At 41.1% G+C, this 26,035-nt stretch overlaps 1 long non-coding RNA gene across 2 annotated transcripts in view; it reads left to right on the forward strand.

Moving 5' to 3' along the window:
- LOC137058748 (uncharacterized) overlaps positions 1-26,035 on the forward strand; it is a 217,004-nt gene that overhangs the window by 100,047 nt on the left and 90,922 nt on the right. Inside the window, exon 3 of one of the 2 annotated variants that reach the window (XR_010900821.1) lies at positions 3,065-3,498. The exons of the other annotated variant lie outside the window; for it this stretch is intronic. This is a non-coding gene — a long non-coding RNA (uncharacterized lncRNA). Of the gene's footprint in view, positions 1-3,064; positions 3,499-26,035 lie in introns of those variants that run through there. 2 annotated transcript variants of the gene reach the window in all.

A 26,035-nucleotide genomic window follows, 5' to 3' on the forward strand; every position in this document is an offset into this window, starting at 1 on the left:
CTTTTAGTTTCACATTTTACTTAAATGGTAGAAGAAAAAACATTAAAAAAAAAAAAAAACATTTAAAATTAATATAATTTAAAGAGACATTTTTTGAGAACTTGGCACATGTGTTTTACAGTAGATTTTCAAAATTAGATTGTCATTAACCTCTTAATTTTGTTTTGATGTATACATCAATCTGTCAGCCTGTGTTGTAACACGTGAGACCCAAACTGTAGCAGAAGATCTATGAGCCCCTTGATAATGATGTCACCTCGAGCCACGGGCCAGTCTGAATGCATGAATGGGCTTCAAGCAGATTGAGTGTCTAATAGCTCTCATAGCTCTCATGTCCGGATTATTACATATTTCCTCTTAAGCAGGAATTCACCATAATCTTGAGAGCATTTGAAATTGAGGAAGTGTTGGCTATGCTATTACATCAGGCCTTATAGCCTGTAATATATGGCAAAACAAACATGTTCATATCTGGTTTATAATTTAATTTGCAACGAAACTAAATCACAGGACTTGCATGATGCACATCAGCAGGTTTTCTTGTAAATATATGACTCGTATGCGTGCATTTTGATTTGTATGTGCGCACAATACCGCACGTGTTTGTTTTGCTTCATGTGTTTCTGCGTACATGTGTGTACTACTCCAGGGCCCGTCCCTTTGGGAGCATCCCGCCGGCATAGAGCTCCTGACATTGCAGAGAGGCTTTCAATAGCGCCTTTCAATCCTGATGCAATAATGATGCCAGGTTGCATTTCAGCAAAGTGGAAATTAGGGGACTCAAAGAGGAAAGGCAGCCACCAGTGAGGAGATCCTCTCTTGCTCCCCCTCCTCCCTCCCTCCGGCGCAGGGGGGACGCGTGGGCCCTGAACACAGCCTCTATGAGTGGCAGGCCTGCTATCACCACCATCACACGCTGCTGCCTGTGTTAATGGAGAATGCCCCGGACTGCCAGTGTCTTTGTTTGCCGGGCCACAGCAATAAATATGCATGAGGTTGAGTGGTGTACGTGTGTGTTTAATGTGTGCGTGTGTGTGTATGTGTATGTGGGGGGGGGTTCACTAATTACTAGATTCCTATCATGAATATGTATGGCCGCATCTTTTATTATGGGATTGGCTTAAACATATCACAGGCCGGCGAGAGGGCCTGCACAGCATGCGTAATTTAGGCCTTTTGGAGTGTTTGACTTTGATGGCAGTAAGATGGTTGACAGAAAGAAAGAGAGAGAGAGAGAGAGAGAGAGAGAGAGAGAGAGAGAGAGAGAGAGAGAGAGAGAGAGAGAGGGAGAGGGAGAGAGAGAGAGAGAGAGAGGGGGAGGGCTTAAAGGGATAGTTCACCCCAAAATAATAATTCTGTCATTATTTACCTCATGTCATTACTAACCTAAAGAATCGTCTTCTGTGGAACACGAAAGGAGGTATTTTGAAAAATGTGCCTACTACCCTACTAAGCCTACTTTGTCATATTTGATACACAAATTTCTTAGACCTCTAAATTATCAGCATGATCAAAACGGTTGTACATAACTGAATACTTGTCTTTTGCCATCTGATAGATAGTTTGATAATTGCTTTTTAAAATTTATTATACATTTAAATACATCCAGTTAAAATCTTTACTGATTTTTATAAAGTAAATATAGGAATAACCTTTGTATTGTTAGTAGTATTTAAAGATGAACACTTACTGGATTGAAGCAACTTAGGTTTATTTGATTGTACATCATTTTTATTTTTTATTTTTTATATATATAATGCATTATGCTTATGATACCTCTTTTAATCTTCTGGTCAAAACAGAAAAAGAAGCAGAAACAAGCGATAGCATATGCATATGTAAAATAATTTGATCATCAACATTAAACGGCATATAAATCAAAACTGCCTAATGTTACCAAATAAAATGTTGCACAAGCTATATGACTGCGATGTTTTGGTTATCGTTCTGAAACCCATCTTTGACAAAACCTTTTTTTTATGAAACACACATTCGAGTGTTGATAAAGACTGCATGAAGCTATAATAAAACTTTTTTCTTGATATATATATATATATATATATATATATATATATATATATATATATAAAATCTATATATCTATATTGTGATTTATAGATATATAGATTTGTGAATATATATATATATACATACATTTAATAATTTAACATTATATTATAATGTAATTAATATGAATATAATTAATTAATGTAATATTATATATATATATATATATATATATATATATATATAGAGAGAGAGAGAGAGAGAGAGAGAGAGAGAGAGAGAGAGAGAGAGAGAGAGAGAGAGAGAGAGAGAGAGAGAGAGAGAGAGAGAGAGAGAGCATAATATTCATATAACAAAACATTCTGGGGACCATGAAACTTGCGAAATTGATTAAAAAAATGCTAGCGCTGGCTGGCAACTTAAAAAAAAAATTGTTGGCAGAGAAAGAGTTAAGTCATCTATTTACGTTACAAGATATCAAAACAATTATTTCATATGTCAAGCTTTATGGGGTTAATATTCAGTGACAATAAATGGTGACTAGAGCTTTCAATCTTAAACAAATGAAAGTATTATAAAAGTATCAAGAAAGTGATTCATACAGCTTGTGTGGTATATTCCAAGTCTTCGGAAATCATACGATAGCTTTATGTGAGCAACAGACCAAAGTTTATCAACTGATCGACGACTTGAATTCAGAGTTAGATCAGTCGGATTTGTGAACTAGATCAACCAATTAATTGAAAAGATCTGATTCAAAATGTCATGTTTTTAGTCTGTTGCTATTGTCTTTTTTGATCCTCGAAAGCTCCTGTTTTTACAATCTGATGGAAAAGAGAAGAAAATGTCTTCTTTTGCAAATGACATGAGGGTGAGTCGTGTATGTTTTTAGCATGACAGATGCAATACATCTCTCGCCTCGGCATTTGCCCCCAGAAAAAATAAGAATACACCTGCACAGCATGGACCTGAATCAGAGTCCAGCCTTTTCTCTACAAATTTGTGTGACAGATAGAAAGAAGGTCATCAATTCCTAACTACGCTCTCATCCATCTAGGTGTCGACGGATTCCAGATCTCTCATTTCCCCAGGAATAAAGCCCCCCGACCCCTCCCTCTGCCACTCAGCTCCCGCTCCAGTATGACGCTGCTCTGTCCGAGACTTTATCCATTAAATAGATAAATCTCTTTTTCTTTTTCTGTCGTGCCAATGTCCATTTGCCGTGTCCCACACTTGAAAGTTATTACTAACCTCAGAACAAGAGCACCGTGCAATCTACCAAAAAGCTAGGGAGCTCCTTATCTGTCTGGTTTATGGCCACAGTGTAATAGATCAATCGAAGAAGTTAACTGGAAAGAAAGGAGCTGCTTTTGGCCTTGTGTAACCCCTATAATGCCAACAATGTCTCTGTCCGCAAAAGTCCATAAGACGTCATGCTGCGATAAAGGTGTGTGCGAGAGAAAGAGAAACACAGAGACACTCACATTGTCATTTAATTTGAGGACAGCAAGGCATTGAAGAAATCAAATATAAATTGAAAACCAGTTTCCAGCTGTCAAGCTGATGTCATTTTATATTCATATGGTTATTTGTCCGGTCTTTTGAGGACAAAGGTACCTGTCAAATATTTACAGATGATTGGATTTAAGTATTAGTAAATTGGAAACAGATTTGTTATTATTTTTATACATTTGTTTTTATTTGTAAATGTGTTTATTAAATTTATTTGACATGACGGCTTCCATCCTTTTTATAAAGTGATGAGCCAAAAAGGTTTTTTTTTTTTTTTTTTAGATATCCTTTTTATTTTGGCTATGGAAGTTTTAAGACCACTCTATGGTGAAAACGCTGTAATGCATGACCCTTGGTCTCTTATTGCTCTAATAAATGCCATATCCATCTGCTTACAATTACACATAATACAGTAACACCTAAAATAAGAAATGTCAGATAATAATTATTTGTCTTGCGTCAATGTGTCCACATGAGTCTAGGCTGGACAGAATGATTTCATCAACAGTTTCATCATTTATTAGAGCACAGGGGATATGAGATGTGGACCGTTAGCTGTTTAGCAGGTATTGTACCTTCTGTGAATGGATTCTGTTCAGAAGCTATTGAGTTTATCTTGGGTGTGACAGCTGGTGTACAGCTCAATTGAATCCAGTGCGAGTTTGTGAAGACCATGCGGGCGGTGTCATTTTAGAGTTAATGTTCGGTTCAGAAATGCAACTCAATAACACTTATTACTTCAGTTGTATGGCACCCTTTTTGGCTTTTTCCAGCCCATCTGTCATCACACCTAGAGGCATTAAGACCCAGAGCATTATCTGATATTTCAGAACTCAGACTTTCATTATTGCTATTATTACCGCTACTCTTATTGCAGTGATTTGCAGCACTTATCAGGAAAGGAACTAATTAGAACTTTAGCATTTCTATTGCGCTGGGCCATTGAGACAATTGTTGCATTTAAATCATAGCTGACTCGAATATGATATTATTCATCTTTGAAATGTCATGGATTTAGTAAAGTCAGCTCTATTGAAAATCTAAAAGACAGAACAGAACAGACAAATAAACTTTATACTCAGAAGGAGCTTTAATAAAAATACACAAATGTGAGAAATGTGATGCACAAAACAGACACATGTGAACATAGTGAACATGTGTATGCAAATATGTACTTTTGATTATGTGCATCTTACTGGCTTATATAAAAAAAAAATGATTTTTTTTTTTTTTTTTTAAATGCACGGAACATGTTAGCAAATTATATGTTTATCACAATTTAAGTGACACTTTTCAACCACAGGTAGACTGATATTGACTGAATTTATTTTGTTCATTTATTGGTAATTATAAGTGTTGGAATAGTTGTTGTTCCAAAAATTCTTAAAAAAGTTCCATTTGGTAACACCATTTTAAAGTGATGTAGTTAGACGTTACATGCACTTTCTATAGTAATAACAAATTACTAATTAAAGTACAAAGTAAATTATGCATAAGCTGTAAAAAAAAAAAAAAAAAAAAAATCCAATTGAAATTTTTAGTTACTGATCACATCAAATTTTTCAGTTGGCCAAATTGAAATTGTGTGAATTGATGCAATTTAATTCACTGACATTCAATTCGGCCAACCGAAAAATTGAGATGTGATCATTCACTTGAAAATTTTCAGTTGGAGACCTTAATTTTTTTTACAGTGTAATTGCAAGTAACTATTCCTAAAATAAAGCCCTAAACCTAACCTTAAAGGGACAGCTCACCCAAAAATCTTGTCATTAATCACTCACCCTCGTCTTTCCTAACCAGTAAGACTTTTGTTCATCTTCAGAACACGCTTTGACTCTTTAAAAAGTTCATAAAGAGATTGTAAAAGGAATCCAGTTGAATTGAGTGGTTTAGTCCAAATATAGTGAAACATATTTTAAACGAATAAAAACATTGGTCAGCAAACATAAGCAGTTGCAAGGACTGTCAATGGAGGGACAGAAAGATCTTAGATTTCATCAAAAAGATCTTCATTTGGGTTCCAAAGATGAACAAAAGTCTTACGGGTTTGGAACGACATGATGGTGAGTAATTAATGCAGAATTGTAATTTTTGGGTGAACTAACCCTTTAACCCTATAGAAAGTACATGTAGTTAATTAATATTACTCAACACTTATTTGTAGCCTATTACTATCTGAAATAGTGTAACCATCAGTTTTTACTTTAAAAAAAAAAGACTTAGGCTACTATACAGCAATATTCCTTTGCTTTTCTACCTAGAATAACTGCAGTAGATGTGTGCTGTGAGAGTGAGATTAATGTCTGTATGAATCCCTCTTCCGTCTCTTGCACACAATGCACAAATGGCCCCAATTTAGCTTAACACTCATGTGATCTGACATGTATACAAAATACCAGGCATTAAGTATTATTTTTTTTGTATGTATTGTTTTTCCACATGGACAAATTCGATTACAACAGCAGCATTTCCAGCCATGGAACATTTTTGCATGCACACTTTAAAAAAAAGGACATCGGCCAAGAAACAGGGAGTGATCTGCCCTGAAAAGAGAGAACAAACATAAGAGAGACCTCCATCCTCACAGACAGGCATAGCAGGTGATAGAGAGGGCCGTGTCTTTGCAAGAGTCCCATGTCGACTCTGACCTTGATAAAGAGAAAATAAGGGCTGACGGCCGGGAAACAAACAGCAAAACCCCACAAAGAGAACAACAATGATGTGTAGCCACGATAGCGGCCGTCATTGTCAACGCAATAGCACACAGTCGCCTCGCATCTGTCAATAGCTCTACCTGTGCTGTTGCCGTGCATTTGCTTTTGCCCTGAAATCAGAGATAGGACGGTGTGCAACAAGAGCCCGTACACCACGTCACTCCTCCCATCCCTCCTCCTTCCTGTTCCCCTGACAGTCGTGCCTCCTGATCTGAAGGAAAAGAGAAAGGTATGGCATGGATTGTAAAAAGGAGAATGTCAACTGTCAGTCTTCCTCTGATGTCAGAATCTGTTGAAACCATCAAATGAGAACGAGAAAGAAGAAACACAGATAGAGAGAAACAAAACAATGGAAGAAAAGTCTCCATTCTGTCCGACAGAATGTCAGCTATTCAGGAAAAAGTCCCAGCAGCCCCTGCGTCAATGCTTTAAAATGCGGTCTCGATAGTCAGCTCACTGTGTGTTGGTCTGTGAAGTCTCCACGCAGGCCTTTTTCCCAAACTTTGTCGGGAGAAATGATTAGTTTAAATTGGAAAAATGCAGAATATTTGCCATACTTTGCCAGGAAATCATGTCGTCTGCTAATGGTCACAAAAAAAAAAAAAGTTTTCCGAGGAGCTTAATGAATTATAGGGATAGTTGACTCAAACATGAACTATCTATCATCATTTATTTACTTTCATGTTGTTCCAAACTCATATTACTAACTTTTGTCCGCGATAGAAGATATTTTGAAGAATGTTTCAGCTGTTTTTTTTAATATTATGAATGTCCCAAAACGTTCAAGCTTAATAAAGGGCATAAAAGCAATGGCGACGTGAACCTCAAAATGCTAAAAATGGTAATGTGATGCTTGAAATGTTGTGATTTTTGGTCAAGTGACATGCATGAACCAATGAGGTTTAACATTAGTTGACGTTTGAGGTCTATGCTACTATATTTGATGTTGATGTTTTGATTTGACGACAGAATAAAGGCTTAAAAGGGTTAGTTCACCCAAAAATGAAAATTATGTCATCAATGACTCACCCTATAATGTCGTTCCTCACCTGTAAGACCTCCGTTCATCTTCGGAACACGGTTTAAGATATTTTATATTTTAGTCCCAGAGCATATGCCGTCAAGGCCCACTGTACTGTCCATGTCCAGAAAGGTATTAAAACATCATCAAAGTAGTCCATATGTGACATCAGTTGGTTAATTAGAATCTCTCGAAGCATCGAAAATACATTTTGTTCCAAAAATAACAATAATAATGACTTTATTCAGCATTGTCTTCTCTTCCGTGTTTGTTTTCAATCGGTGTTTTCAATCCGTGTTCTCCCTCAGACTAAGAAACGAAGCTTGCGTGCAACAGATAACACGTCAGCAGCGTCACTGCGCAGTCGAGAACAAACTTACATGTGTGGAACGACATTACGGCGAGTCATAATTTTCATTTTTGGGTGAAATAACCCTTTAACTTGTCATCTGTTCATCACAGAAAGCGATTGTTATCTTCAGACGACTTAGAAAATACCAGTTGAGTTGTATGTATTAATGTCCTTTTTTGGCGCTTTTTGGATCCCATTGACTTTCATAAAATAGACAAAAACAGCTGATACCGTTTCTGAATACAATTTCTGAGTGATCTTTTCTTTTAAAGTGCATATTACAGTAGCAGATGTGAGGAAACAGCTCCCTCTACTCCCTTTTTTGCATGAGTCTATGTGCACAAAACTAGTTGAATTTATGTAATAGGAAGGCCCCAAAGCTTTTCTAGGTCTTGATTCACATACACATTTTTCCCCATTGAGCCTCACACATAGACACTTGACTTGAACTCGTGTGGCTGCCTGGGTCAGGGCCATTTTGTACCCTGCCAGCAGGTGGCCTCTTGCCTCAGGCAGTGTGACTGACCCTGGCGCAGCAGGTTATTGAGCTTCCTGCCCCACCAGCTGAGTCATCCACCCCGGAGGGGTCTCTATGATCTTATGGAGCGCACAGCTCGTCACTTCTGACCTCCTCCATGCCCCCCTTACGTGTCTGACCTCTTGCACACTTTGCTTACATGTATCCTCTTGAAAAATATATGATCTTCTCTGCGTGTGAAAAGGAAATAAATCTTGAATACAGAAGCACACTTGAGAAATATTGCATTACAGAATGAGTACCTAATGGAGAGGCTTTTCATTTTGATATAAAGCTCAGTTACTGTGGCTTTATTAAATACATAAACTACAAATGTGGAACAACTTCAGGACTTTAAAGCAACAGTTCACTCAAAATGTGAAAACAAAACATGTTTCTGTTGTTTTAAAACCCATATGCTGTTGTTTATTTCCATGCGAAATGAAATGTAGAGACCAAATGTTTGCATCCAGATAAATAAAAATGTATCTGTGTTGTTGACACCAAATATTTTCATCCAAATTAAAATATGGCTTGTCAATATCCAGATTATTCACATACTGATGGTCCTTCAACATCATTAATACTACATCTTGATAAAAAGAAAGGAATGTTGCATCATTGTTAATGAATATTTGCATCCAGATTCCAAAAAATCATGGCACTTAAACATAATTAACATCAATTGTTTTAAAATGTTGTTCATGTTTTATGACAGTTTGTTCATGTCCAGCTAAAAATAATATTAATAATCAACCCATATCAAATGGCTTCAGACTATAAATATGGCGCACAAGTTGAACTTACTGACCTTTTAGGATGCTTTTATTTTTGTTTTGTTCTTGGGGCTGGTCATTATGAGAGATTCACATGTGTTCCACTGAAAAATAAAAGTATGGCTTTGAAACAACATTGTAAATGAACTAATTACCTGCGTTATTATAAATGAGAATGATAGCATTTTCATAAGTATTTACTGTCGGACAAATTTACAAAAGGTCACTCGGCACTCAAGATCCTCTGACTTTGACATGTTGGAGAGAGTCAGTGTCATCCACAGGATGAGAGCGGCTCCCTGCCAGTTTCCCTTCCACATTTTTTGATGCTTCTTCCTCAGTCCTTCAGGTCTGACACTACACACGCTCCTTCCTTTGGAAGCTCCACTCTGGGCAGGGCTGAAGAACGGGAAACTCTCTCCTAACGCCAATGTGTAATAGCCACTCTGTTATTATTATCTGGAATATATCAACTTAATCACAGCTTCGTTTTACTAGGCTTCCTCCCTCTACTCCGAAAAGTAAAGAGTCGGAAAGAAAATGAAAGGGGAAAAAGTAGTATATATCACAAGGCCGGGGGTTGTCCGAGTTAAAAGATAAACCTGTTAATTTTTCATGGACATCCACCCTAATCTGTGTCCATAGTGCCTTTAGTGTCAGAGAGAGAGAATGATGGAAATTAATTAAAAGACTTGGAAGATTTCCCCACGCTGTTAAAAAAGTGGATGTGTTAAATATTACGATGTAATATTAGGTCGTAATATCACTTCAGATTGTGCTGGACATAAGTGTTCATTTGACTTTGATTATCAATTTTCATGTAGAAGATATACATTTTAATTTAATGGTTGAAATTGACTACTTACAGCGAATTTAAAGTTTTGCAATGTGCAAAGAGAATTACAAACTTTCTACATGAATGTTAACATTAGAATTTAAAAAGTAATGTTATCCGTACTTATCCATAATTGATAACTTGCAAAATGTGTGTGTCTGTAATTAAAATTGAAATTGAGATTTATACATCATCTGAAAGCTGAATAAATAAGCTTTCCATTGATGTATGGTTTGTTAGGATTGGACATGATGCAGCGATTTGAAAATGTACAATAAAGGTGCAAAAAATAAAAAATATTTAGAAAATTGCCTTTAAAATCTTTAGGAATGCATATTACTACTAACTGCTACTACTACTAATAATTTCTATATATATTTACATATTTAAATATCTTTATGCAACATGATCTTAATACTTAATAATGTGTGTGTGTGTGTGTGTGTGTGTGTGTGTGTGTGTGTGTGTGTGTGTGTGTGTGTGTGTGTGTGTGTGAGCCTGTTTATGTGGTTTATGAGGACACAAACTTGTATAACTACTTGGGTATTACATTGGTATTACACTATAAATGTGATTTATGAGGACATATCAAATGTCCTCATAATTCAAATGGCCTTAAAAACATACTAAATGATGTTTTTTTGAGAAAGTAAAAATGCAGAATGTTTCCTGTGATGGGTAGGTTTAGGGCTAGGGCAGTGTAAGGGGATAGAAAATACGGTTTGTACGGTATAAAAACCATTACGCCTATGGAGAGTCCCTGTAAACCACATAGACCAACATGTGTGTGTGTGTGTGTGTGTGTGTGTGTGTGTGTGTGTGTGTGTGTGTGTGTGTGTAAACCTTTGTTAGATGCGGTTAATCACAATCTTGATTAACCACATCAAACATAAACATTTTTATATTTTGTGTGTGTCTGCATATATATATATATATATATATATATATATATATATATATATATACACACACACACAAACACACACACACACACACACACAAGTCGTGTTTCCATGTTTTATGGGGACTTTCCATAGGCGTAATGGATTTCATACTGTACAAACTGTACATCCTATCCCTATACACTGCCCCTGCCCCTAAACCTACCCATCACAGGAAACATTCTGCATTTTTACTTTCTCAAAAAAACTCCTTCTGTGTGATTTATAGGATGTTTTCCTCATGGGGACCTAAAAATGTCCCCACAAGGACAAGGATTTCGGATATTGCCATCTTTGTGGGGACATTTTGTCCCCATAACGTAGGGATTACCAGGCCCCACACACACACACACACACACACACACACACACACACACACACACACACACACACACACACACACACACACACACACACACACACACACACACACACACACACACACACACACACACACACACATACACATATACTAAATTTCAGGAGACACCCCTGAGTCAAAGTTGATACTTACTGAGAACCCCATTAGGTCTCTTTAGATATTAAAGCAGAACCTCTGAGCAATAAATCCCATCTAGACCAAATCCTTTCCTAGCTCGCTCTGTTTCCTGAAGATGCTAGTTACATAAAACAGTCTGTATAGTGCTAGCGCTGTCACATCTGAACCATTAAAGCCTTTCCCAGAGTGTTGTTTACACCCGGCCTTTAATCTTAAAGGTGAAGCACTAACATTTAACAGAGTGGAACCAAAAGTTGTTCAGCGCAGCCCCGCTACGGACACACGTGTCTGTCAGGATAGGTTAATAATGAGGGTAATTGTGCGAATCTATTTACCCCATACATAACACACCAACATGCTGTGCACGGCATGCCCATGTAAGGTGAAAACATGGACCCTGTTTAGACAGAATTTCTGAATTGCTGAGCCACCGAGGAAAGAAAGCAGATATGTGTTTTTCTTGACAGAGCCTCAAGTATCGAGCTTAAGCAATTCAGAGACACAAAGCTTCAATTTAGTGTGAGATGTGAGATGATATAATGTCAAGAGGCAGACCACCTCATGCAATCCTACGGCACTATTGCCTGCTCGCTTTATATGCTTATGGCACTTGCTTTTTGCCTTATGTTAAAGGTGTCATGAACTGGCTTTTTATTTTTTTTTATACTGTTGTCTGAGGTCAACTAATGACGTTCGTGTGGTTTTTACATTCAAAAACATCATAACTAATCAGTAATAGGTTATTTTCTACACTGGTTTTGAGGCTCTCTCCAAAACGCGGGGTTTTGATGGGCGTGTCACACTGGAGACTTGGAAGTAAACGCCCACGGCTAGGATTGGATTTGCATATTTAATGAGCTAAAGCTCCCCTGTCAGTTCACATCATAGAGGGGAGAGAGTGAGGGAGAAGAGGCAACCAGAATGATTCTCTCGACTACAGGGCTCGTAAACGTCTTTATCAAACAAACACAATGTTTTATTTCTCATCGACCCGCGATTGTTGGACTGTTATTTTTATATTACACATAGTCCGCAAGATCGGACAATATAAGCACGAACCGCGCGTACACATACACGTTCGGCGCGCGCCGCCCTTCAGATGTCAACTTGAGAGAGAGAATAGCAGAACAAGAACGGAATATAATGAGATTCATCGGCCTGCCGGGCTTTGCGAGCCCTGGCCTATATATGTCTAGTCCAGGTGCTAAAGTTATGCCCTGTTAGACACGTACACATAAACAAAACGATCTATAACAATGCAGTATTACATATAAAAACACGTTTTACTCACATAAGTGTGTTGCACCATTCCTGTCGGATCCAAATCCAGCATCGACCGGAGATTTATTTACAAGCGTTCCACAGTGAACTGAAATGAACATGTCTTCCCCACGTGATCTGGAACTTCATTAAAAATAAAGTTCAACCACTCATTCCTAATATTAGCCCTGCTTAAAGAAGGAAGCTTTAAGCAGCGACTGTGTTCTTCCACAACCAAGAATAGTGCAATATCTTAATCTTCCTCTGTATATTTATTGTTGTTGACCAGCTAGCACGAGCCCTCCATGAGTCGGTGGGCAGGGCTGGACTGGGGCTAAAATTCGGCTCTGGCATACCCAGCACATCCGGCCCATGAGTTCCCTTGAATGTTTTTGCTGGGGTTGGGGCCTTAAATTGGAGCATATAAATAAAACTAGGACAAGGACAAATAATGATAGATATTATCGAATTTGCTACAAATGCAGATAAACTTAATATTGCTTTTTTTGTCACACAGAAATTCCCTTGGCAGTAAAGCACTGATGATTTTGAGCTAGGATGCAGTAAAGTAAATTTACTTCTTTTAAATGCTGTCATCATTTACTCACTCTCGTGTCATTTCAAACCTGACTTTTGTGAAACACAAAATAAGATGTTTTGAAGAATGTTGGCAACCAAGCCATTTTGGTTAGGCTACCATTTGAATATTGTATGAACAAAAAAACAGACTCAAATTATTTTATTTTATGCTACACAGACAAATACAAACAAATTAATTTAGGTTTGGAATGACATTAGGATGAGTAAATGATCACATTTTTGGGTTGAACAATCATATTTTTCAAGAGTTAACACATAATTTAAGTAAGACACTGATATCTATCCTTCATGAGGCTATTCAATTTCATTAAATCTATTAAAAAAAGTTAATACAACTTTTAAAGAGGAAAAAAAAGCTTTGTCCTTAATTCATGATTTAGACTTTAAAACTGTTTTATAGACTATACTAGCTTTAAGCAGTTTAACTGTAGGCCAGTTTCATTTAAATGTAAGATCATGATAGTCACAGGGTAAAAAACATAAACTGTAAAAACCTTGCTCCTCATTATATGGCTATATGGTTTCTAAAACTATATAAGACATATATAATAAAGTATTATATTTGGAAAACGGCAACACACAAACGTTTCACTTTAGCAGAACCACAATTTACATTGCAGCTAACAGCGAAGAAATATGGTGTTTTGGAAGAAACATTTATTAAATTTTTTGCTATATTACTTAAATTAATATTGCAGAATATAAATCGCTTTTATAGAGGCTGTTTTCGTATTTTCTACAGGTGTTTCATTTTTTTTTTAAACGTATTTACCTCGTCATGAATACATGCTCGCAGCTGTTTTCAGCTGATTCAACACAGAACCTGTAATGTTTCCATATCAAATGATTGTATAAAACAAAATTCAAAAGTATAGAGCAGCATTTAAACGCAGAGCAGCCTACGTTCGTCAGCGGCTGCGTTGTGTGGATATTCACCTTTGCAGTTCCATGCGCTCAAATACTAATAAATAAATAAATAAATAGAAAATAGTAAGATGGAGGGGAGGTCTCTCGCGCTTGGGCTTGTCAATTCAGAACTAACTAATGGGCCGCTGTCGCTGCATGTTGTCAGTGGTAAATATATATATATATATTTTTAAACACTACGTCGGCCCGCAAATGCCCGGTATGCCAGATTACCAGTCCGGGCCTGTCGGTGGGCGAGGCTACTGGATTAGACGCGTTGTAGAGGCAGTGTTTCGTCACGTACTGACATCAGTACGAAGCACAGGACCGTTTGCTGAGCCTGGTTTCTATAAAAGCTTTTCTTTGACTAACAAGGAAGTTTTCAGCTCTGAAACCTAGAGGATATTCTTATATTAGCATGACCTTTTATATATCAAAAGTTGATTCCTCAATTCATCACCCCTTTAAATTTGCGAGGAATAAAAATGTCCGAAACATATTTTGAGTTCAGTCCCTAAGGCACATGAATGCTTTGTGGGAATCTGAATTTGTCTGTCTGACTAACAGTGACACTTGTTCATTAGAAGCACTTGTCTTTGCTTATTTGGGTTCGGTGTAAGTTACCATGGAAAAAAAATGTGCGACAGAAAACAATGTTTGGTCTGCAAACAACCTATAAACAGCTGCTCTCCCTTTTTAGGGATTGTTTAGTGGGACAGGATGAGAAAATAAACATTCTCAAGGAGCCCTTGGCTTTTTTTCCCCCTTCCAAATAGAGTGCAAGCTGCTACGTGCTATCAGCAGAGATGTTGTAAATTGCACTTGATCCTCACATGAAAGATCCTTTTTGGGACACTCTCGGACAAGTTCTAAACCTCCATTCCCGCCCGAACTGTTGTGTCTGGCTTAGACACGAGGTATGTAGTGTTCACTTAGTCCAAATATGTTGACGACAGGCACAAGCACACGCGAGGCAGCAGAATCTATCGTGAAGGAAATGTATCTTGTACACAAATATGATTTAGAGCGGAGGGGGGGAAGACAAATCGTAAGGGTCTCTCTCTGTTTATTTGAACCGGGAGCCATTACTTGAATCTATCAGCTTTATTTATATTGGTGGCAGGAAAGCAGCGGCCAAATTATTACAGCTGTACAAGAGGGCCATTGGCTGGAAGATGTGCATAAATATGCTGTGCATGGAAAACAAACAGCGATTATTTTGTATTTGTTTTTGTTTCGGCTTTCTTCCCTAATGCTAGTGTTCTCGTAATGTGGACCAGATGGAAAGCCAAGCTGTCACTACGCAAGCAGTGGGGAGCTCGTGCGCTCTATAAGAGTCCCTGGATGCCAGCAGGCTTCGGTGTCATTACTGAAGGGTTACCACTGCTTGTAAAAGGCTTGTTAACACAAAGCCCTGTTCAGATGTTAATTGGCTAATTGACTAATTAATTTTTCTATAAAGGCATGTGGAGGAAAAAAAAGTGAGCGCTAATTGAAACCGACTATTGGTTTAATTACGATGGGAATGAGGTGGGGCTCCGTGATGTGGCAGAATGACAGCTAAGGTTGGACTCAATGATACAGCACATTAATATAACACATTTTAAACCGTTTCTTTATATGCATCATATCACATTTATTCATTTGGCAGACACTTTTATCCGAAGTAACTTGCAGTGAGTTTTATGTATGTGTCGTCCTTGGCACTATTTACATATAAATAATACGGTTATTATTATTAATATTACTATTAGGATTTTAAAGGGTTAGTTCATTACTCCCGACGACACATTGATTTGTTAGAATCTTCGGGATATGAGGTAAAAAAATAACATAAATACTGTTCGGTTTCTCACAGAACCCGATCAGTTCGTGTCTTAACAAACCAATGTGTCGTCAGGAGTAGCAGGGGTTTTGTGCACGTTGCCTAAGCATGTTTTTTTTTTTTTTTTCTCTCATAGACTTGTAATCTATTCACACCATTATATGACTGGCTCACAGCAACGGTTGGAGTTAAAAATCTTCATTTGTGTTCAACACACCTACATGTTGGATGCACTGGGGGTAAGCATATAAACATCTAATTTTCATTTTTGGGAGAACTAACCCTTTAAGTTTATTTATTTAGTCAGTATTAAAGGAAACAAGGACAACTACTTCATTCCAGCCATTCATATTATACAATGCAGATTTTAAGTATTGCTGTCAGTCTACAGGTCAGACATATTTCACTGAGAAATTGAAAGCAAGTTGTATTAATTAGTTTTACTGTAAGTTTACGTCAAATGTAATTTATATATATTTTAAATATTTTACTGTAATTATCATAATAGCTGAGTTAAAATAATAGTGAATTATTGCAATTCACCAAAAAGGTAGAAGGTCATTGTGGCAAGGGGGGCGTGGTTCAGCGAGGTCTGCAGCGGGAGAGAGAGCCGCGGGACGAGCGGTAAGTGAGTGGGTTGGACGCAGATTAATAACACCTGTCTCTTGTTCCAGTAATGAGCGCGGAGAGGGTATAAAACCTCGGCGGAACCAGAGACCAGTGAGAGAGAGAGACGGATGGTTGATGCTGAAACACAGACTGAGAAACCGGAAGCCGGAAGTGCCGACCCGGAAGTGATCGCGAGTGTTTGGAGTTGGAAAGAATCTCCACACCATAAGTGTGCTTTTGATATATTGAGTTGATAAATAAAAGAGCATCAACCGTCCAGCCGACCCCCGTGTCCTCTTCCTTCCTCACATTAAGAACTTTGTTACATTGGTGCCGAAACCCGGGAGGAAGTAGGACAGCGCCGCCGCCATGCAAACGCCCTCCGCCTCGCCATTTGCGGACATTATTACATCCCTCGCGGTCCTCCATCAGGACCAACACCAAGCCATGCTGGACCTTCGGGCAGACCAGGAGCGCCGCTTCGAGGCCATTGCCCGAGGCCAGCAAGAGGACCGCGAGAAGTTCCGGAGCTGGATCGACCGGGAGGCTCGCACCGAAGCCGCCGGGCTCGCCAGCGCACCGGTCCACGTGGCCCTGCACAAAATGGGGCCACAGGATGACCCAGAGGCGTTCGTTGACCTCTTTCAAAAGGCCGCGGAGGCCTGCGGGTGGCCCCGGGCACAGTGGCCGGTGCGCCTGATACCACTGCTGACAGGCGAGGCCCAGGCGGCTGCACAACAGCTACCGGTGGCGAACCTCCTGGACTATGATGACCTAAAGAAGGCCATCCTCCAGCGGGTCGGCCGCTCCCCGGAGCAACACCGACATAGGTTCCGCTCCCTGGAGAGGGGGGAGGCCGGCCGACCCTTCGCGATGGCCCAACAGCTCCGGGACTCATGCCGCAGATGGCTCCTGGCCGGCGGAAGCGACGTGGACCGCATCGTCGATCTGGTGGTACTGGAGCAGTTCATCGCTCGGCTCCCAAGGAAAACTGCCGAGTGGGTCCAGTGCCACCGGCCCACGTCGCTGGAGACGGCCATCCACCTGGCGGAGGACCACCTGGTGGCGTGCCCGGGGGTCGGCGCACCCCTTTTAACCTCTCGCTCTCTCTCTCCCCCCTCTGTGTCTCCCTCTCCTCCTATCCCTCTCCCTAGGTCACGCCCTCCGGGCCCTCCTCGGATTCCCCCCAGAGGCCGGGGAGGGATGGGCCCTGGACCGCTCGGGAGTTCGCGGGCTCCGCCCAGGGGGGCGGGGCTGCTGGGGATGGGGGGTGATAGTGGCTCTGGTTCCGCGCCCTCCCCGCGCTCATTGTCCAACCCACTCCCCGCCGCAGGGGTGGCGGGTAAGCCTGGGCTGGCCTGCTGGCGGTGCGGTGATCCGGATCATTTTGTGGACCGATGTCCGAGGATGGACGTCGGGACAATGATCCGGATCCCGGACGTCCAGCGGACCACCCCCGATCAAGCAGGAGAGTACCAAATTCCTGTAAGTATCAAGGGGGGTACATATCAGGCCTTGGTGGATTCAGGATGTAACCAAACCTCGATCCATCAAAGCCTGATGCAGCCTGGGGCATTGGATACAAGCCGCATGGTTAAGGTGCGGTGTGTGCACGGGGATGTGGTGGAATATCCGGTTGTCCCAGTCACGATACAATTTCGGGGGCAAAAGCATAGTATAGAGGTGGCGGTTAGTCCACACCTCCGGCATCCGCTAATTCTGGGGACGAATTGGCCCGCCTTTACGGCTTTATTGGGATCGTTGTGTGCGGATGCCGCTTGGGGGAAAAAGGCAAGGAAGGGGGCGGTGCGAGTACAGCTTGGGGAGACTGAACCGGGACCCTCGGAGACAACTCCAGAGGAACCGAGCGGGATTGAGAGACTAATTCTCTCGGACCGCGATGACTTTCCTCTGGAGCAGTCCCAGGACGACACCCTTAAGAACGCTTTCCAGCAGGTCCGATCGATCGACGGACAGTCTCTCCAACCTGCCTTGCCTGTCTCCTATCCTTATTTTGCCCTTTCCTTAATAAAAGATCGGTTGTATCGAGTGACCCAAGACACTCAGACAAAGGTAGATACAACCCAGTTGTTAGTACCAAAGAGCCGCCGGGAAATGCTTTTCCAGGCGGCTCACTCTAACCCGATGGCGGGCCACCTGGGACAGGCGGCCACGCTGAATCGTTTAATGACCCGATTTTTTTGGCCAGGCATTCATGACAATGTGCGCAGGTGGTGCGCGTCTTGTCCTGAATGTCAGTTGGTGAATCCACTGGCCGCCCCAAAAGCGCCATTGCGCCCCCTTCCATTAATGCAGGTCCCCTTCGAGAGAATTGCGATGGACCTCATCGGGCCATTAGAGCGATCCGCACGCGGACATCGTTTTGCGCTAGTTATCGTGGACTACGCAACACGATATCCGGAAGCAGTGGCTCTCCGCAACATCTCTGCGAAGAGTGTTGCGGACGCACTGTTTCGTTTAATCTCCCGAGTGGGGATTCCGAAGGAAATCCTCACTGATCAAGGCACGGCGTTTATGTCACGCACGTTAAGCGAATTGTACGGATTATTGGGCATTAAATCCATTCGAACAAGCGTCTATCACCCACAAACAGACGGCTTGGTCGAACGATTTAATCGCACTCTTAAATCCATGATCCGTAAATTCGTACAGGAAGACGCCAAAAATTGGGATCGGTGGTTAGAACCCCTCTTATTTGCTGTGCGGGAGGTCCCGCAAGCCTCCACGGGGTTTTCCCCCTTCGAGCTTCTCTACGGACGGCAGCCCCGGGGGGTGCTGGACGTCCTACGAGAAACTTGGGAGGAGGGGCCTTCTTTGGCCAAGAACGAAATTCAGTATGTGCTGGACTTGCGAACAAAACTCCACACCTTGGGGCGGCTATCGAGGGAGAATTTGTTGCAAGCCCAGGACCGCCAGAGCCGGTCATATAACAGGGGTACAAAACTACGCAAATTCACACCGGGAGAGAAAGTGCTCGTTCTACTCCCTACGTCGAGCTCAAAATTAATGTCAAAGTGGCAGGGGCCGTTTGAGGTCGCACGACAGGTAGGAGAGCTCGATTATGAAGTGATACGATCCGATAGGAACGGGGCACGTCAAATATACCACCTCAACCTGCTAAAAAAATGGAATGAGGTGGAATCAGTGTTGTTGGCAACGGTGATCGGGGGAGAGGATGATCTCGGGCCAGAGGAGAGCATTAAAGCGCAATCAGTCGCGCTGGCCCCTGGGGGAGATCACCTCTCACCGTTACAACTCACTGATTTATCAAAATTGCAGGCGGAGTTCGCTGACGTGTTCTCGCCCCTACCGGGACGTACCGACTTGATTCAGCACCATATCGAGACCGAGCCGGGCGTGGTAGTTCGCAGCCGGCCGTATCGCTTGCCTGAACACAAGAAAAAGGTAGTTCAGGAAGAATTAGGCGCAATGCTCGACATGGGAGTAATCGAGGAGTCCAACAGTGACTGGGCGAGCCCGATAGTTTTGGTTCCCAAAACAGACGGCTCGGTCAGGTTCTGTGTGGACTACCGCAAGGTGAACGCTGTGTCGAAATTCGACGCGTATCCAATGCCGCGGGTTGACGAGTTGCTTGATCGGTTGGGCACGGCTCGATTTTATTCGACGCTGGACTTAACAAAGGGCTATTGGCAGATCCCCTTGTCTCCATTGTCCAAAGAAAAGACAGCTTTCACCACGCCGTTTGGATTGCACCAATTTGTCACGCTTCCTTTCGGGTTGTTCGGGGCGCCCGCTACCTTTCAGCGCCTCATGGACAGGATTTTGCGTCCCCATGCCGCATATGCTGCTGCCTATCTGGATGATATCGTGATTTACAGTCACGATTGGCAGCGGCATATGCAGCATGTCAGGGCGGTCTTGAGGTCGCTGAGGGGAGCGGGGCTCACGGCCAACCCAAAGAAGTGTGCGATTGGGCGGGTGGAAGTAAGGTATCTGGGCTTCCACTTGGGTCATGGACAAGTGCGTCCCCAAATTGATAAGACCGCAGCAATTGCAACCTGTCCGAGACCCAAGACCAAAAAGGAGGTTAGGCAGTTCTTGGGGCTGGCGGGATATTATAGACGGTTCATACCAAATTATTCGGACCTCACCAGCCCTTTGACTGACCTTACTAGAAAGGGGCTACCAGATACGGTCCAGTGGACGGAGCCGTGTCAACAGGCTTTTACCCGAGTGAAGGCTGCTCTATGTGGCGGGCCGCTCTTACACTCCCCTGACTTTTCTCTCCCTTTCTTGTTGCAGACTGACGCGTCGGACAGGGGGCTGGGCGCAGTCCTGGCCCAGGAGGTGGAGGGGGGAGACCGGCCGGTGCTGTACATTAGCCGTAAGCTCTCCAAGAGGGAAGCTAAGTACAGCACCATAGAGAAGGAGTGTCTGGCCATCAGGTGGGCCGTTCTCACCCTCCGCTACTACCTCCTGGGGCGAGAGTTCACCCTCTGTTCGGACCACGCTCCTCTCCAATGGCTCCACCGCATGAAGGATACCAACGCGCGGATCACCCGTTGGTATCTAGCTCTTCAGCCGTTTAAATTCAAGGTGGTCCACAGGCCGGGTGCTCAGATGGCTGTGGCCGATTTCCTCTCCAGAAATGGGGGGGGGGGGGGGGCTGCAGGCCGGACGGCTCCCCGGCCTGAGTCGGGCGGTGGGGGTATGTGGCAAGGGGGGCGTGGTTCAGCGAGGTCTGCAGCGGGAGAGAGAGCCGCGGGACGAGCGGTAAGTGAGTGGGTTGGACGCAGATTAATAACACCTGTCTCCTGTTCCAGTAATGAGCGCGGAGAGGGTATAAAACCTCGGCGGAACCAGAGACCAGTGAGAGAGAGAGACGGACGGTTGATGCTGAAACACAGACTGAGAAACCGGAAGCCGGAAGTGCCGACCCGGAAGTGATCGCGAGTGTTTGGAGTTGGAAAGAATCTCCACACCATAAGTGTGCTTTTGATATATTGAGTTGATAAATAAAAGAGCATCAACCGTCCAGCCGACCCCCGTGTCCTCTTCCTTCCTCACATTAAGAACTTTGTTACAGTCATACTATACTATCGGAATGGTTGTGGCTAAATGGTGCATTTATTTATAGGTATGTTTCCATCCACTTACGTCTATGTTAGTTTTGAGATATTCCCTAAAAACATTGGGTAGAAACACCAAGATGCATATAAATTCTAAAAATGCACACAAAACATATGCGCTGCAATTGAGGTGGGCAATGTTTTTTTATCCGATAAAAAGACATGCGCATACACTATAATGGAAACACATTTACAGAATAAATTCCTTGATGCGCAAAAACAAAAAAGTCATGTGACTTTCCTCAACAGATCTACAAGTGGAGCAATTTCATTGCACAGGATCTCAAATGCTCATTTATCTGCCATATTCCAATTTTACATTGGTAAATGGACTGCATTTATATAGTGCTTTCAACAGACCCATGGCCACCAAAGCGCTTTACATATTGCCTCACATTCACTCATTCATTCACTTATTCATACACCAAGAGCGGTGTCAGCCATGCAAGGCGCCATCCAGCTGGTCGGGAGCAGCTGGGGTTAGGTGTCTTGCTCATGGACACCTCGACACTTGGTCCAACCTTCTGGTTTGTGGCCAACCTACATGATACAATGTAACTGTATTTCTTTGGATGGAAAACTTAGGGTTCCCTTTTTCTATAATGAAAATAATAACAATAATTCATTAATTAAGGGGTATTCACGTCATTTCTGGTACTATGTATGTATTTTAGCACAACTGAAATGCTTTGTTGACCAATCAGAAAGCAGTACGTCAATCTGTTTTAGACAGATTGTAAATTGCAGTGCATGACCAGAAAATGATTGATTTAAATTTGTCATATACGCACCTTTACCTCACAATAGTGAATAAAACACTCTGTATGTGCACCGCCTTGTGTTTACGAGAGAGAGAAAGCATGAGAGAGCGACTGAAGGGTCTCTATTTAATTACCTATCTTTAACTCTGTTTGTAATCTCAGTTGATTTATTGAGCGGCTCAAAAAATGAATTGAGGAGAGGTTGACAACATAGACGTCGGTGTGTGGAGAGGTGTCTGCAAATTCAATTTGGCTCGCCAGCTCTCTAAAAGACAACCACAAATTAAATCCTCCATCTAGGAAGAGACTAATGAACGGAATTAACAATGATGCAACACTTTATATTGAGGCATATGGATTCACGGCATGTTTTCAGTGTGTCTATGTTCCTTGTGCCTGCGAGCGAAGAGAAGAGGGAAAAAGGCCATTTTTAATCAAGAAATTGATTCCACTCTTCTGCAAGACAGCCCTCCTCCCCTCCACCCGAGCTCTGGCTGTCTCCATAAAAAGCTGGATATAGGGGGGAGAATCACCCAGAAGCAGTCAAACAAAAACATCTTGTTCTGCTCTAAATGGCATTGTATGCATTTTAATTGCAGCGAAATCTCCGCAGTACGTTCTCATCCGTAGACAATACAGGGCACGACTGGAGGCCGATTACTGTGGCCGTGAGTGTAGGAGGATTCCAAGGTTATCTGTTATTGTTAGTTAATTGTAAGACTGATAATATCACTATAGGCTTTGCAGACTCAAGTTTGCATTTCACACAAATTAGCCCCATAATCACAGATATTGGCACTTTTCGTGATACAAGCACCAAATCTTAAGCCACAAAGTTAAAGAGTTAATTATTGAATTGTGGTTTGGAACTTAGTGGAATTCAATTATTTGTTTTTAATTACTGAAATGCTATCCTTCTAACAAATACAAAGAACTTTTGTGATGATAATCATAAATCCAGACCCTCGTCTGCACAGAATCATTTTACATTTCTCACGTAACCTCATATTGCGTCTTGTTTTATTACCATGATTATTTTAAATAGAGGGTGCACGTTATATATGTTATTGGGAGATATTAGAGATTTTTCTTTGTATAATGAGTAGTTAGTAGGGTTTTATTTTTTATTTGTTTTGACAAAGTAGCATATATTTTATTTTATTTTATTTTATTTTATTTTATTTTATTTTATTTTATTTTATTTTATTTTATTTTATTTTATTTTATTTTATTTTATTTTATTTTATTTTATATCAGCCATTACATAATTATCTAAATTGGTTAAATTTGTAAAACTGTGCATTCCTAATTTTCAAATACTTATGGAATATGCAGTTATATACGTAATTTTTAATTGTAAAAATGTATTTTTGACAGTTTATACAATGCATTTAGTTTCCATTTGACAGTGCTTCCTTGTAGTCCTGCTGCATCCGGAAATGTGCATTGTTATGCATCTGTTATTTATCTGTTCTGCTCAAGGAGAAGGATTGCTTATTTACGCTGAAGTTCTTTATCATCGTCTCTCCCCGAGGGAGCCTTGTGCCGCACTAACAGACAAAATGGGAGGCAAATTAAAACGCCGGCCCTATCTGATCTGACGCACTCATTTCCCTTAATAATCACATTAAAGATGGCCACTCGTCTCTCTGGGCGAAATTACACGCTAAATAGCGACATCACTCACCCAGTAAGGCTGAGGTGTCTTTAAAGAGGTAAATCCTTGTTTTTCATCCCTCACCCACCCTTGCCTATGCATGCCTCTTCAATTAGAGATATTTATGGTTGTGGTCAGGAATAGGCTTACTACTGAATGCCTGTGTGTCTCTGATGAAACTGGGGGAACACTTGCGCTTTGTTGGCACAGTGACGCATGACAACAGCATGGATTTACAGTGCTCCCTAGGGCCATTTTAGGAGGTCATGATTCCTGTGCCCTTTCACAACAAGGTCACCTCCTTGTACCATTCCCACTCTCAAATTTTCTCAAATATATTTTGCATAGTTAACAGCGTGAGCTATATCTTGCAATGCCAGTTAATATATTAAGACTTAATTAAGTCTTCATGTCACAACAGGACTTCATATTTTGCAAACTGTTTTATATTTTGTAATGCAACTCAATACATTGAAATTGCTTTAAGTTGCATTTACAGGGCCTGTGAGCATAAACTTTTGAAAACAGGCTTCAAAGTGCAAGTTTTTGAAAACGATACCATCTCTGTGTAAACTATATCAAGCGAATTTGTGAAAACTATGACATCATGCACTTGTATGTTACGTGTGCAGTCAATAGGCATGTAGTGTTTCTTCACAAAGTGACATCGCCAACTACTGGCCTGGTGTGCATAATACATCTTGAATCGTTTTCGCTGATCCATGTGAACAGGGATCGTTTTGACAAATGTGTCATCTGTTCGTGAAACTTCTTAGAAATGCAAAATAACCATTTTTCAGTTTGTATTATTTTTTTAGTACATTGTTGTCATTTGAACGTACCTTACACCTTTTTTTTTTGCTAATTTTATTTTATATTTCACCATTTACTTGATTTAATTTTTTTGGAACTGTATCTTTGTATGTTGGTATGTCCCAACATACATCCCAGTTTATATCCCAGTTTGACTTAATATCTTGGAATTGCAACTTAATTTGTTTGTAATTGTGACTTAACATCATATCTCGCTATTTGAATTAAAGGTGCAGTATGTAATATTGACAAGCTATTGGTTGAAATGGGTACTGCAGTCCGAATTCAAAATATTGGAGAGAGTTGTTCCCTCCTCCACCTCAGACTCGACACTCAAGCGAGCTGCCAGATTGAGGTCACGCAACAGGAGTGAGTGCAAGTGACAATGGAAGGCGAGGAGACTTACACACTGTAACTTGGGTTTTAATATGCTCCCGTTTCTAGAGATTCCCTTTTATGATGGATCCAGAGGCTTTTTAGGTCGGGTAGAATGTGCGATCTCTGACCCAGTTTGTTTGCTGGCTTCCATGGCTGCAATGCACTGTTTTCCGCAAACTGCCAACCTGGGGTGTCAAAATACTATTGGGTAAATTGGTAGTGGCCGGAATCACACTGACCAAAACAAAAACAGACATTCCGTCACGGAGCGCATAATTCAAAGTAAAATAACTGCCATGTTTTTTCATAGAAACAAGTATGTGAATGTGTTTCCTAAATATCTTCAAACATATGATATATTATGCTATAGTAGAGATTAAAAAAAGAAGAAGCATACAGCACTTTTAATATCTCAGAATTGCAACGTTATTTTTTCATAATTGTGACTAAATCTTTTTACAATTTAACTTTTTAGTCCACTTTTTTTTGTACAATCTGACTCTTATATCATGAAGTTTCTTCCAAAAACTTCATAAAGTCACAATGTGACTTTACAAAGAGACCTGTATATTGTGAATTTAAAGCACACAATATGACTTTAATTGAATATTGCTACTGTATATTGCACAATCCAACTTTATTTCTCAGAATTAAGACTTTTTAAACTTTAAACTTTATATCACAATTGCCTATTTATTTTTTGCTCTGAGACAGAAACAGGCAACCATATTTAGCTCTCACATAAAGTGTCAAACGTTTTAGCCGGAATTTGCCCGCCCTATCATGACCTTGAGTGGGTGTAAACTCGGTTTTGGGTTTCACTGTGTGTGTGTGAGATAAGTGGTGTTGCCCCCACACTTATGATTACACACAGTGATGAGGTCATTGTCTTTGGACCCTGACCAGCACACACACACACACACACACACACACACACA

Source organism: Pseudorasbora parva, chromosome 22 (genome assembly GCF_024679245.1).
Source record: "Pseudorasbora parva isolate DD20220531a chromosome 22, ASM2467924v1, whole genome shotgun sequence".
Taxonomy (NCBI): Eukaryota; Metazoa; Chordata; class Actinopteri; order Cypriniformes; family Gobionidae; genus Pseudorasbora; species Pseudorasbora parva.